Here is a 13,566-nt window from a genome sequence, read left to right as displayed (position 1 = left end):
AAATCTAATGTTATCCCTGCTGATAATAAATAAAAGATGTAAAAAAAAAAAAAATTGCATGCTCTGTCTAAATCATGAAATAAAACATACGGGTTTCATGTCCCTTTAAATGGTGTCTTGGAAAACTGGTCAACTTGGTAAACATCTGATTTTAGTCTAAAGGATTGTAACAGAAACTATTGCCAGATAAGAGAGACACAGAGGGTTAGAGAGAGAAAGAGAGAGAGACACAATCACACACAGAGGGTTAGAGAGAGAGACACAATCACAGAGGGTTAGAGAGACACATAAGGGATGAGAGAGTCAGAGGGGGAGGACGAGAGACAGAGAGAGAAAGAGACCATGGGGGAGAACAACACATAAGGAGAGAGACAGAGGGAGTGGGAGAGACAGGGAGAGAGATGGAGAGAGAGGGATAGAGAAACAGACGGATAGAGAAAGAGAGATGAATAGAGAGAGAGAGAGGAGAGAGACACACAAGGGGGGGGGGAAGAGGGACCACTGAAAGGGGGAGACACCACTGAATGTTTTAGTAATATTTTAAGTGTCTATCAAATGCTAATAGTCTACAATCTATTTTAAATATCTGAAACAAAACAGCACATATAAATGGGAGCATTAATAAATTATTACTTGTTGTCCAACATACACCTAAGGAATCACTGGTTTAAATTAAATACTATAGCTACAGGAGACAGAGGCGAGAGAGAGAGACAGAGGGGGGAGAGAGAGAGAGGGGGGAGGGAGAGAGAGACAGAGGGGGGAGAGAGATAGAGACAGAGAGAGACAGAGGGGAGAGAGACAGAGGGGAGAGAGAGAGAGACAGAGGGGAGAGAGAGAGAGAGACAGAGGGGAAAGACAGAGGTTCACACCATTGAAAAGAACAATACAGGTGTCAAACTGTAGAAAGTGTTTTTTCAGCTATAGTCTTGCTTTATAAAGTGACAGTCAGTATCTCCATATCACACTGCAGAGTATCTTCATTTTCAGGGATCAGCCACCAACAGGAAGTTCTGTTGTAATAGTTTTAGCAGATGATGCTTTATTTGTTTTTGACTGGTGTGCTTCCCTCTGGTCTGTTCCCTTTACCCCTTCTTTATCCAAACAGTAAAAGCAGCACATATTATTATTATTATTATTATTATTATTATTATTAGTTTCTTTTTATAGACATATCCTTTTTTAATGAAAAAACTCAAGAATATGTTTTTAGTACACACACACACACACACACACACACACACACACACACATACATATATATATATATATATATATATATATATATATATATATATATATATATATATATATATATATATATTTGCAAAGCTAAGACTTTTGTGGTTATTTATAAATGTAAAATATATTTTAATGGTGGACACAATTACATAAATAATGTCAGTGAATAAATAAATGGGATTATGTGAAAATTAAGCTGCAATGTTTTTCAAATTAAAAACGTATTGTAGAGTTTGCAATTAAAAAAGGCACATTTATAAAAAAACAACAACTTGTAATAATAAAAATAATAATATTAGCATCATTTCAAGGATCAAATTAAGAAATGCTTCATATAAGTGTTTATATAATTATCCATTAGGCACACACATACTTGCTTTGTAAACTAAAAAATATATTGCAGAGTTTTGTATTACAAAAACTTATAAGTGCATCAAATTAAGAACTGCTACACAAAAACAGATTAGTTGTTATATAATGATCCATATGCTATCACAGCACTCACATAGGCACTATCTGCACTTTGTCTGCAGCACATTCCTCAGTCATCCAGTCAGTGATATATTACTAAACTAGTATATATTATTAAATATACTGTCAGTCTGTGTCTCTGTGACCCTCTCCCTCATACAGACTTCACCTATATCAATGCTGGAAAGGAATCTGATTATACAGTTACACTGCAGCCGGCCACACTCATATATATTAAACATTATAATATTAATATTAGTCCACTCATATATGTTAACCAAGAACAGTCATGGATATGATCTGTTAACGTTTGTCACCCATAATTTTGGGTGACAAACGTTAGCAGATCACATACCATGACTGTTCTTGGTTAACTTATGAGTGGATTAATATTGGTTCCTCAATTATCTTGTTTGTTTTAAACATTACTGCCGCCATAACACTAATTTTAGAGTGCCACGAAACATGAAAACCTGGCACCAGCACAAACAAGAGGCAACAAGACTGTCAGAGAAAAATTATTGTTTGCTGAAGGGAGGGTGAAAGCATTGTAGGAATCTTAGAGATCTCCATCCTTAATGATGCTTGGAAGAAATCCAGCAAATCACTAGATTAACACATTCTGTGTGCCAACTAAGTATCTGTATCCAGTTAGTGGACGTTTCACCAAAGCTCTGAGCTACCAACCGTTAAACATTGCAATTCAATGCACTAGCTGTTCTAGGGTGCTGCAGACTGTTCTGAGACTAGGCCTAAGTTACTAACCTGAGCTGATGTGATGTCCAGCTCCACTACACCCCATGTGGCTCAGGCTCCTCCACTCCCCCTCTGCTCGGTTGGCTCCGTCCTCCTGTAGAAGTGAAGTCTTAGTCTTCTCCTTTACTCCAGAGTCCCCCCTGGCTGACGCCACCACTCACTGCAACTGCAGCATGCCACTGACTGAGTGTGAGCACACACACACTGGCTGCAGGTGACATCAGCAGCAGCACACAGCACAGTCCTCCCGGCCTCCTCCTCCAGCCAGGTCCCAGGGCCAGGACAACTCGGGCTTGTTCGCCTCCTACAACGCAGCTGCTGATGAGTCAGTGACAGGGACCCCAGTGCCGCACGGCCACGCACTTGCAAGCAGCAGCTCAGCTCTTCTCCCTCCCTCCTATTCTTCCCGCCTGAACACAACAGAGCAACAGCCCGGCGCAAGTCGCGACGTCACATGACCCAGTACCACACGTCACTGACTCTGTCAATCAGCAGACATGCCTCCCTGCAGTGCTTTGCTGATTGGCTGAGTGGATTGAGCTCATCATGGAGGCTGTTTTAAGAACCGCCTCCATTGGAGCTACTATCAGTGCCCTGCAAGCCACCAGTGGGTGGCGCAGCTCTTAGTGAGCAACGAATTGTTGTTTTGGATCAGTGTTGTGCAATTAATGGAGAGCAGCGGTCAGGCTCACTGCCTCCTAATTGCGCAACAATGGAGGATGCGCTATGTGAATTTTTGGCTGCAGTGCAACTGTAAATAAAATAATTAAATATGCAGTGGGTAAAATCACCATAGGGGGGGTGGGGGGGTACCCTTGGTGTGGGGGTGGTAGTGGCAAAAAAAAATATATATATTTTTTTTTTAATAAATATTTTTTAAATCTTTTTTTCCCTTTTTCCTGATTGGACAGGGGAGGCACTGCCTCCCCTGCCTCCTATGACTGCAAGTCCCTGGTTCTAACAGGTATGTCAGTTAAAATAAATGAAATAAGGGTGTAGTTTGCATACGCTTTGATACCAGTTAAAGTTATACTCTACCCCAAAAAAAACTTTTATCATTCTGAAATGTAATATAATTTTAAACTATTTTCCAAATCTCTCTTATAAAAAATGTTGCTTTGTTCTCTTTGTATGCTTATGTGAAAGCTAAACCTATGAGGTTCATATCAGAATATCTAAGCCCTTGAAGTGCGCCTATTCTATCAGTGCATTTTGACACTTTTTCACCACTAGACAGTGTTATTTCATGTGTGTCATATAGATAACAGTTTGCTCACGCACGTGTAGATCAAGGTATAAAGCTATGGTAATTTAAAATATATGTTTGTTAAAAGAAATGAAATAACTGCTCAGTTTGCATAGTCTTATATACAAGTTAAACAAAAATGTAAAATGTGTATTGATATAACTGTGTTGGTAATGCAAAACTATTAAATAGGTACTAAATCTAATATCTATCGATTTAAACCATTACAATTTTGTTGTTGAATGTCCGTTTAAATGTACATTCTACATCTGAAATTATATTTTTTAAAGGGACAGTCTACCACAGATTTTTTATGATTTTTGAAGATACATAATCCCTTTAATAGCCTTTCACCCTTTTTGCAGAACCAACAGTTATATTAATATAATTTTAAAGAGACATTCAACACCAGAATTTTTAGTGTTTTAAAAGATAGGTAATCCCTTTATTACCCATTCCCCAATTTTGCATAAACAACACATTTAAATGAAAATACTTTTAACCTCTGTGATTATCTTGTATCTGAGCCTCTGAAAAATGCCAGTTTATTTCAGTTCTTTTGACAGACTTGCATTGTAGCCAATCAGTGCTGACTTATGTGCAACTCTACCGACATGAGCACAATGTTATCTATATGTCACACATGAACTAATGTCTTCTAGTGGTGAATTGAAAAAAAAAATTGCATTCAGATAAGAGACGGCCTTCAAGGGCTAAGAAATTAGCATATGAACTTCCTAGGTTCAGCTTTCAAATAAGAATACCAAGAGAACAAAGCAAAATTGCTAATAAAAGTATATTTCAAAATTTTTTACAATGACATTCCCTATCTGAATCTTTAAAGATTATTTTGGACTATAGTGTCCCTTTAACCTCTCTGATTATATTTTATAATTAGCCTCTGCAAACTGCACCTGTATTGCAGTGCATTTGACATAATTTCATTGTAGCCAATCAGTGCCTGTTCCAACATAAATTCACGTGCACAAGCACAGTGTTATCTATATGAAACACACAAACTAACACCCTCTAGTGTTGAAAAACTGTAAAAATGCATTCTGTAAAGAGTTGGCCTTCAAGGTCTAAGAAATTAGCATATGAACCTCCTAGGTTAAGCTTTCAAATAAGAATACCAAGAGAGAGACTTCCGGTGGGCGGGCTGAGGAGAGAGCAGCTTGGAGTGTGAGCTCCGGAGCTGAAACCCTAAAATAAGTGGATTGCCCAATACTACGACAACGGCTGTACTCCTATAATACCCTCCTTACAGCCCAGATGCGCCCAAGCCTTGGTATAATCAGTGCCTGGCAATTCTTGCATCGGCTAATAACATTTGCCCTCACCGCAAGTCCGCTAGCACACAGGGTGCACTTGTAAATAGCGGCATTACAGACTTCAGAACTAACCTGCTATTTGTGCCTGGGAAAAACTCCAGACGGAGGCAGAGGAGTGAAGGCACTTTGCAGAGCTTCCCACCCAGGGCAGAGGTCTGCCGACACGGCAAAGAAAGGAGCCGCCCCCCCCTCCCCCGCATGCTGCTACACTTGTAAGGCGAGCTTGAAGCTGACCGGAGACGGTCCGGAACCCTGTAGGTGGAGGGCGAGCTGGAGAGTGAGCGGGCGATTCCCCCCAGAAGCCTTACAGGGAGCGCACAGGACAGATCGCTGCAACCCGACGTCAGACATCAATGGACCCGCTTACCTGCAACGGACCGCTTCCAGTGGCGCGAAAAATCCTGGGCGCCATCTTGACTCGAACACTCTGAGTCGTGCACGGCAATTCCAGCGCTGGGAGCTATGGCAGGCATCTGATTCAGACCGTGCAGCAAACTGTCACATCGGAAGGATCCTGATCTGTGCTGGAGTGGCTCTCCTCCGGTTTGAAGTAGAAGCAAAAGGGTAATGTAATGTACCATATCCACACCTACACACAGGCCCTTATCTGAACATAGTGAAGAGACACTCTTTTCTTAGGGGCTGGGGTTGGGACATACCTAACACTTTGCAGGTGGGAGAAAGCGGCTCTTTAACCGCGCTACAAGTACTTTTACCACCCTGAGATCACAACCACGGACACAGACTTTTTAGAGCCCTAGGAGTAGACCCTATTCACAAATGAGGCCTAACTGTGACACCTCGCCTGGCCTATAAGTGGGTTCACAATCCTACTTGGTTACTTGTGAAAGAAAAAAAAAAAAGAGACATTTGCAGTATTGGTTTGTCCTCTCCTCTTGACAATATACTACCTATGTTTCCCAACCTGTGACGCTAAACATCCAGAACACTGCTGGGTTCCTAGGGAAATAGTATTTGATCAAAAGCCTGCTCTTAAAAGAACTGAGAACTGCATGCCTTTACCTGCTGAGAAGAAATTTGTGTATGTCTGCTGGCTGTATTTATTGTGACTCTTTAGTGGTTAATGCTTTCTATCTAAGCAAATGCAAAAATATGCTGGGTTGGTTTAACTTATGATTGGGGTCTAACTGAGGCACCTTGCTTGTTTCATAAGTGGGTTCTCAAACCTACTTGAACACCTTTAAAAGTTGTTTGCAGAAGGGGCCCTCCCTTTTCTCTGGACGCTGTGTTGCTCTTGATCCCCAGCCTGAGACACTGAGTGCCTAGAATACTGCTGGGACTTTGGAAAAATATTTTTGGTCAAAGAGCTGCCTCTAACAGAACTGGAAAACTGCATTTCTTTATTTCTTTAATTGTTGAGAAGAGATTTGTGTATGTCATTTTGAAGTAATTGCTATAATTCTTTATTGCTAATACTTTCTATCTGAGCAAAAACAAAACTATATTGTGTTGGTTCATGGATAGATTTCTCTCTGGGAGTAAGATGTCTGGCAGAAACAAGCATGTAACCAAGAGCAGGGGAGCTGCTGACCATCTGCAGGAGGCACCTTCCCCTGGACAGGAGTCCAATGTTAAAGGGACCCATAACACCTGTCTGGTAAAACTTCTTTTAACTAACTTATTAGCAAATAAAACCCCAAGAAAGCATGGATGTCTATGTGGTTTGTTCAGCTTATCCCAATCAGTCCAAATAAACTAATTTCAATCACAATGTTGATCCTGTGCTAGATGCTGCCAAGCCTGCCATGTATGCCACCATATTGTAACGCGCGTTGTACACAGCAGTCACGTGACGTGCAGGCATATTCTGTTATGTATTCTTAGAGGAAATACATCTCCGGTGCAGAAGCACTCTCTTACTGTGATGCACAGCGTGCCCTGCAGTGTCTACTCTGTTACTTATGTCAAAAGTTTTATTGTGCAAAACGGATCACACTTTAAACAAATCTGATAAATATAATACTTTCTGTGGCTAGTTTACACTATCAAACATGATATGTATAATCTCCATCCTTCTCTCGCCGTCCCTCCCCGGAGCTTGCCATTTACAATTATACCAGTGCCTGGAACCATGCATTCATACACACTCAGTAGGTTTTAAAAACAGTGGTGTACAGTATTGTTTTATTATTATTTATTCTACAATGCTAGTTATAATTTTTCATCTGGATAATTTTCTCTTTCAGTAAATTTTTAAAAACATTTAAATTATTTTGTGTCCGTTTAAATCCAGCCAAGCACAGTTTTTGCTAAGTATGTTTGTTGCACTTACTGCTCCCTCGTCGCTCTCAGATTCTCTTGTTTTTGTGTTTGTTGATCTCTGCACTGTGCATGCTACGGGGGAAGGGGAAAGGATATCACTGCTGATGTGTGAACTGCTGTGCCGGGGAGATCTAAGTCCGTGCATAGCTGTTTGTTTTAGAACGGTTAGGCTCTCCCCCTGCCTGCTTTATAACACTTGTGGCAGCTGCCTGAAAATAAATCACTCCAGTGGCAGCAAGCAGCCCTGACTGTTAAAAAAAACCCACATTGAGTACGGCAATGTTGCTGTGCAATTACATAAATACTAGATTAAAAATAATTTAGATTAAATAATACATTAAAAAACGTTTCTTTTAAAAAGTATTTTACTTCAGATGAGATTTTTTTTTTTTTTTGCATTGAGGGAGCAATTGGAAATTGCATGGAAATATTATGGACATACAAAATACATAGTAAGTTGCACATGTAAAGTAAAATTTCTTTTGTTTATGTACAATGCTTTATTTTGTAAATGCCATGTTACAAAGCTAATTATGGCACAGATAGGCACTTAGGCAGACCTGATTCTTGCTTTTTTCCTATTATTAGTTGTATGAGCTTATAGTATCATGTATCTACACTTGCCATTTTATTTACAATACTATGTTCAAAACTGATGCATTTCCACAGAGTATAACTTTCTCAACACACTGCAGCACATGCTCTGCATCACAGTGAGTATTTTCTCTAAGCAAACATACATAACAGAATAATATGCTGTGCGCATCATGTGACTGCTGTGTGTACAATATGGCGGCACACATAGCAGCCCCAATCGCTGGATTAACATTGTAATTTAAATCACTCTATTTGAACTGTTTGCGGTAAGCTGAACAGCCAGAATAGAAATTTATGCTTAGTTGTTTTAAATTATTTAGTAGAAGTTAGTTTTAAGGAATTTTAACAGGTGTTATGGTTTCCTTTAATTCTATGGACACGCATGTAGTGGTGCAGCAGCTCTCCTCCATTTTCCTCCCAAAGATAGAAAATCTTCAAAAGGGTCTAGATCACTTAACGGGTGAAATGAAGCAATTTTCAGTCAGGTTTACCGAAATGGAGGATAGGGTATCAGGGCTTGAGGATACTTCTGTAACACATGACACTCAATTAGATGCCCTACTGAAACAGAATATAAACTTACACCAAAGACTAGAGGACTTCGAAAACAGGTCACGCCGCAACAATTTGCGCATACTAGGGATCCCCGAAAATGTAAAACCCAAAGACCTCATTTGCTTTGTAGAAGACACCCTCCCTAGGCTCCTTAAATTGACCCCAACTGTGTTTAAGGGCAGTGTGGAAAGGGCCCATAGGGTAGGTCCAGAAAGACAAACAGACAGAGGTAATACACAACCTAGGCAGGTTATGATCAGGCTGCTACATTTTCAGCTTAAGATAGAGATACTACGAGCCTAAAGAAGGGCCACCCCTATCTTATTTGAGGGTTCCAAACTACTAATCTTCCAGGACTACTCAGCTGAGTTACTGCGAAAGCGCAAAGAATTCTCGCCTATATGCTCTGACCTAAATAAGAAGGGGAAAAAAGTGTACCTTCTGTACCCTGCTAGACTGAAGTTGCTTACCCCTGCTGGCCCTAGATTTTTCGACTCCCCGCAAGAGGCTAATGAATACTTGCGTTGTAATGAAAATAGGGATGGGGGGGACTCGCCTAGATCATCTCGGTCAGACCCGGGACGAGGGAGGAGGGCGGGAACATCTTAGCGTTTCCCCAAAACAGGCCCTGAATGGAGTCGACTATGGTCATAACTGTTATACTGTTGTGTTTCGCAGATATGTTAGGTTTGAAACTTAGTTTTATTTGTTATGTTATATTCTATCCTTATGCATTAGTCACTTCTGGCATAGTAGACCTCTTATACAGTTGCCGATCTCTTCATTGTCATGGGGAATCATTCACACATAATATACATGTTCTAATCTGCAGGAATTACTTGTGTATGCTACTTTTTCTGGATACTGTAGTTGAGCTTTTGCTGCTTACCCCTGGGGGTGGAGTTCTGGCCCGGCTTCTGGATGTGGCGGAGCTGGAGCTCACTGGCTTTATTGTTAATCACAATTCGGGTGCCGGACACGGGCTCCACTCCAGGGCACTATGTAACACAGCATATTTTCTTTCCGGGATGCAAGTAAATACCCTACCCATGCTAAAATGTTACCTAGACATGTTTAGATTGAGAGTTTGCTTTGTTTGTTTTATCACTTACTTATTTATTCTTTCTATCTCTTCTGTATCGCCTGTGGTGGGCACAATGGGCATTATGCCTGATTGCCCCTATAGGAATGAGTCACGACCAATGCACTGTGGGGCGCTGTTCCCAGTAGATAGTGGAGCCAGAGCAGTTAATTATTTAGATGAGAGATTGACGTATCAGCCAAAGGAGCAACAGAGACTTATGCTCTGTCAAATAGTATTGAGCAATTATTGTGTACCTATTTTTGTTTGTAGGATTTGCCTGCATATATTACTCTTTTTAAATAATACAGCCAAAATATCATTACCTTTTCCTAGGAGTGGAACATTGGTTCTGTATCTGGATGTGGCGTATCCAGAGTTCACTAGTCTAAATGTTCACTACAATAAAGATGTAAAACAAAAACTCCACTTCCTAACACTCTACAATCCATCAAGTTTTCTTGAAGAAATGCGGGTAACTGCTGCGTTTATTACCAGGACCCTGCTATACGTGTATGAAACAAATGTAAGCATAGAAGAAAGAGAGAGGGAATTTTTTTTTTTCTCTCCTTCCCCCTTTTCTTCCCAGTGTCCCTTCCTCTCTCTCCCCCTCTCCTACAGAAAACTTGCGGGACCCGAGCCCACATGAAGTTACCTAGATGGCGGTAAAGTTTATAACATGGAATGTGGGGGGGATTAACTCCCCCGCTAAAAGAAGTACTATACTGACACATTTGAGACGTTTGGGAGCCGACATTGCACTATTGCAAGAGACTCACCTCTCTGAGACAGAGCACGAAAAACTAAAGAGAGACTGGGTGGGTTTGGTAGAGCATATCTCCTACACTAATTCGAGTAGAGGCATTGCAATTCTGTTTGGGAAAAGAGGGAACGTTGAGATTTTAAACACGCTTAAGGACAAGGAGGGTAGATTTTTAGTAGTTAAAGTTAGAGTACACCAGAGGGTGTTGGTAATATGTAATATATATGCCCCAAATTGCAAGTCTACTACCTTCTGGACACAACTCATACAAACACTTATTCCTTTCTCGGGCCTAGAGATCATACTTGGGGGAGATTTCAATTTAGCACCAAATCCCATCTGCGATAGAATGCGGGATCCGGAACGTGCGACGTGGGAGTGCCGGCCAAGGGGCAATGGCACCTTTCAGCGTAAGATATTCTCTAGAATTTCTAACTCCCTACAGCTTGTTGATGTGTGGAGGTTAAGAAATGCGGAAAGTAAAGACTTTACTTGCATCTCTAGAGCCACTCCAACATTATCGCGAATAGATCTCTTTATGATATCCTCTAGCATAATTCCGAGGGTTACTAGAACCAAGATCCACAATGTGGTGGTCTCCGACCATGCACCAGTTGAACTTATGATCTCGGTCGGCGCTGTGATTGCCAATAAGAATACGCTTAGATTCCCGAGCTTCCTTTACGCCTCTGAAGCCTTTACCAAGCATTTAACACATGCGTGGAACGACTTCTACACAGATAACCAAGCTCACCAGGGCAACCCAGAGTTGTTCTGGAATACGGCAAAAGCGGTTCTTTCAGGTGACATCATTACCTATGTAGCCGCCTTGCGAAGGAAAACACAAGCCAAACTGCAAAAATTGCAGGAAGCCCTAACGGAGTCTTTCCAAGCATACTGTGGCAACCCATGCCAAGCCCTAAGGGACAAGTATCTTGAAACCAAAGGCGAACTGGATGTATTTCTGGGTCACCAAGCGGTTACGCAACTCCTCAGAACCAATGCTAAATATTACAGAGAGGGAGACAGATCTGGTAGGCTGCTGGCTTCGTTGGTAAACAGGCGGACGGCTCGTAGACCTATTGCGGCTATCTCCTACCGCAACAAGACACATAAAACCCCAGAGTCCATAGTGGGAGCTTTAGCGGACTACTACACTACCCTATATACTAGCCAGAAGCAGCCCTCTCAGGAGGTCATAACATCCTTCTGGAGGGATCTTGATCTCCCACAACTCAGGGAAGAACAGATGGCGGCCCTCAATTCACCCATCTCTCCTGAAGAAATTCTAAAATCTATCTCCTCTATGTCTAACGGGAAGGCGGCGGGTCCCGACGGCCTCCCTGTTGAGTTCTTCAAACTGCTCAAACCCCAGATCACACCTACCTTAACTAAATTATATAACTTATATTATAAGGACTCGGTGACGCCTTCTCAGGTGTTCACAATGGCACACGTGTCATTAATTCCGAAGCCAGGGAAGGACCCCGGTCTCCCGGAGTCCTATCGCCCCATCTCCCTGCTCAACTTGGACTACAAGATACTAATGAAGATCTTGGCCGACAGGCTCAAAGTAATCTTGACAGACATTATTCATCCGGACCAAACCGGATTCATGTGCCGCAGAACATCTGTGACTAACGTGCGACGGGTATTGCACTCCATAGCACACTACGAGAAAAGGCCGGTACTCCCAGAGGCACTAGATCAATCGGAGGCCTTCCTGCTATCCCTGGATGCGGAGAAGGCCTTCGACAGGGTGGAATGGGGCCACTTGATGGATGTGTTGAGACGTTTTGGCTTCTCTGGATCATTCCTTCACTATATTGGCAACATATACACGGCTCCATGGATTTCCATCATGGCTAACGGTTTGTTCTCACCGCGCATTACTCTACAAAGGGGCACTCGCCAGGGGTGTCCCTTATCCCCCCTCCTTTTTAACCTGGCTCTGGAGCCACTGGCTGTAAAACTGCGTAAGGTCTACCCGGGCATGATGTTAGGAAATGAGAGACTGCATCTAGCACTCTATGCGGATGACATGCTCCTATTCGTGGAGCATCCGGCAAAGCACATCCCGAAAATCTTGGCGACAATTGAAGCCTTCGGATCTTTCTCGGGCTATAGGATAAACAAAACTAAATCGGAAATCCTGTGGCTTCGGAAGCGCAAGGTACAACTCTGCTCCTACCCGTTTCAAGAGGCTAAAGCCACACTTACTTATCTGGGCATTCAATTGTCCACCAACAGGCAAACCTTATACCATGATAATATCACGCGGGTGTGTCGTGACCTGGCTCAAACCTTAGATGGATGGAGGGGCCTGCCGCTCTCCCTCACAGGACGAATCAACTTAGTAAAAATGGTAATCTTACCACGGATCCTGTACCCCCTCTTGATGCTACCATTTCTGATTACTAGAAAAGACATGGCGCTATACTCAAAGGCCCTATCTGTGTTTCTGTGGAAGGGGGGCAGACCCCGAATAGCACTAACAAAATTATATGCACGCCCCTCTTGTGGTGGACTGGGTCTCCCCGACCTGAAACTGTATAACTGGGCAACGCTAGGCCGCCTCATGCTGGATTGGCAACTCAGAACAGAGCACTTCTATACTCCGGAATTGGAGAAGCATGCTCTGGGGGGTCTGGATCCCTCATTCCTACCCTATGCTCAGCCTAATAGCATCCCTGCGGAAGCCAAAGATAGCTTTCTTTACAAAGACGTGCTGAGGGCGTGGCGGCTGGCTCTTGGTTACATTGGCCGTTGTTATGTGTCTCCTAGGTTAACTCCACTGAGAAACAACACTTGTTTCCCCCATGGGATTGATACTTCCCCGTTTGCTGTCTGGGAAGCTAGGGGGTTGGGTTCGGTGGGAGATGCTCTAGATCTTACTAGGAAATGCGTCAGGTCCTTTGAGGATCTGCAAACTCAATACGGGCTGCCGAGGGCCCACTTCTATGCCTATCTTCAGATGAGGCATTACATTGATCAGCTAATTAGGGAAGACTCACAATTTTGGGAGCCGCATGCATTCCACGTCTCAATATCTGCTTATAAGCTAGGAAACTTTTCTATTTCAGGGATATACAAAACACTGCTAAACCACACGGAATCTCAGCACTTAACCATGTTAGAGAATAAATGGAGGGGACACCTAGAGAGGGGAGATCTACCAGAACTAATTCAACAGAGTATAGAGAATGTTAAAAGAGCAACGCTGTCTATGACTCTGAGAGAA

The sequence above is a fragment of the Bombina bombina genome, chromosome 12 (assembly GCF_027579735.1).
Source record: "Bombina bombina isolate aBomBom1 chromosome 12, aBomBom1.pri, whole genome shotgun sequence".
NCBI classification, from domain to species: Eukaryota; Metazoa; Chordata; class Amphibia; order Anura; family Bombinatoridae; genus Bombina; species Bombina bombina.
The sequence above is the reverse complement of the archived record's forward strand: the minus strand, read 5'-3'. Positions refer to the sequence as shown.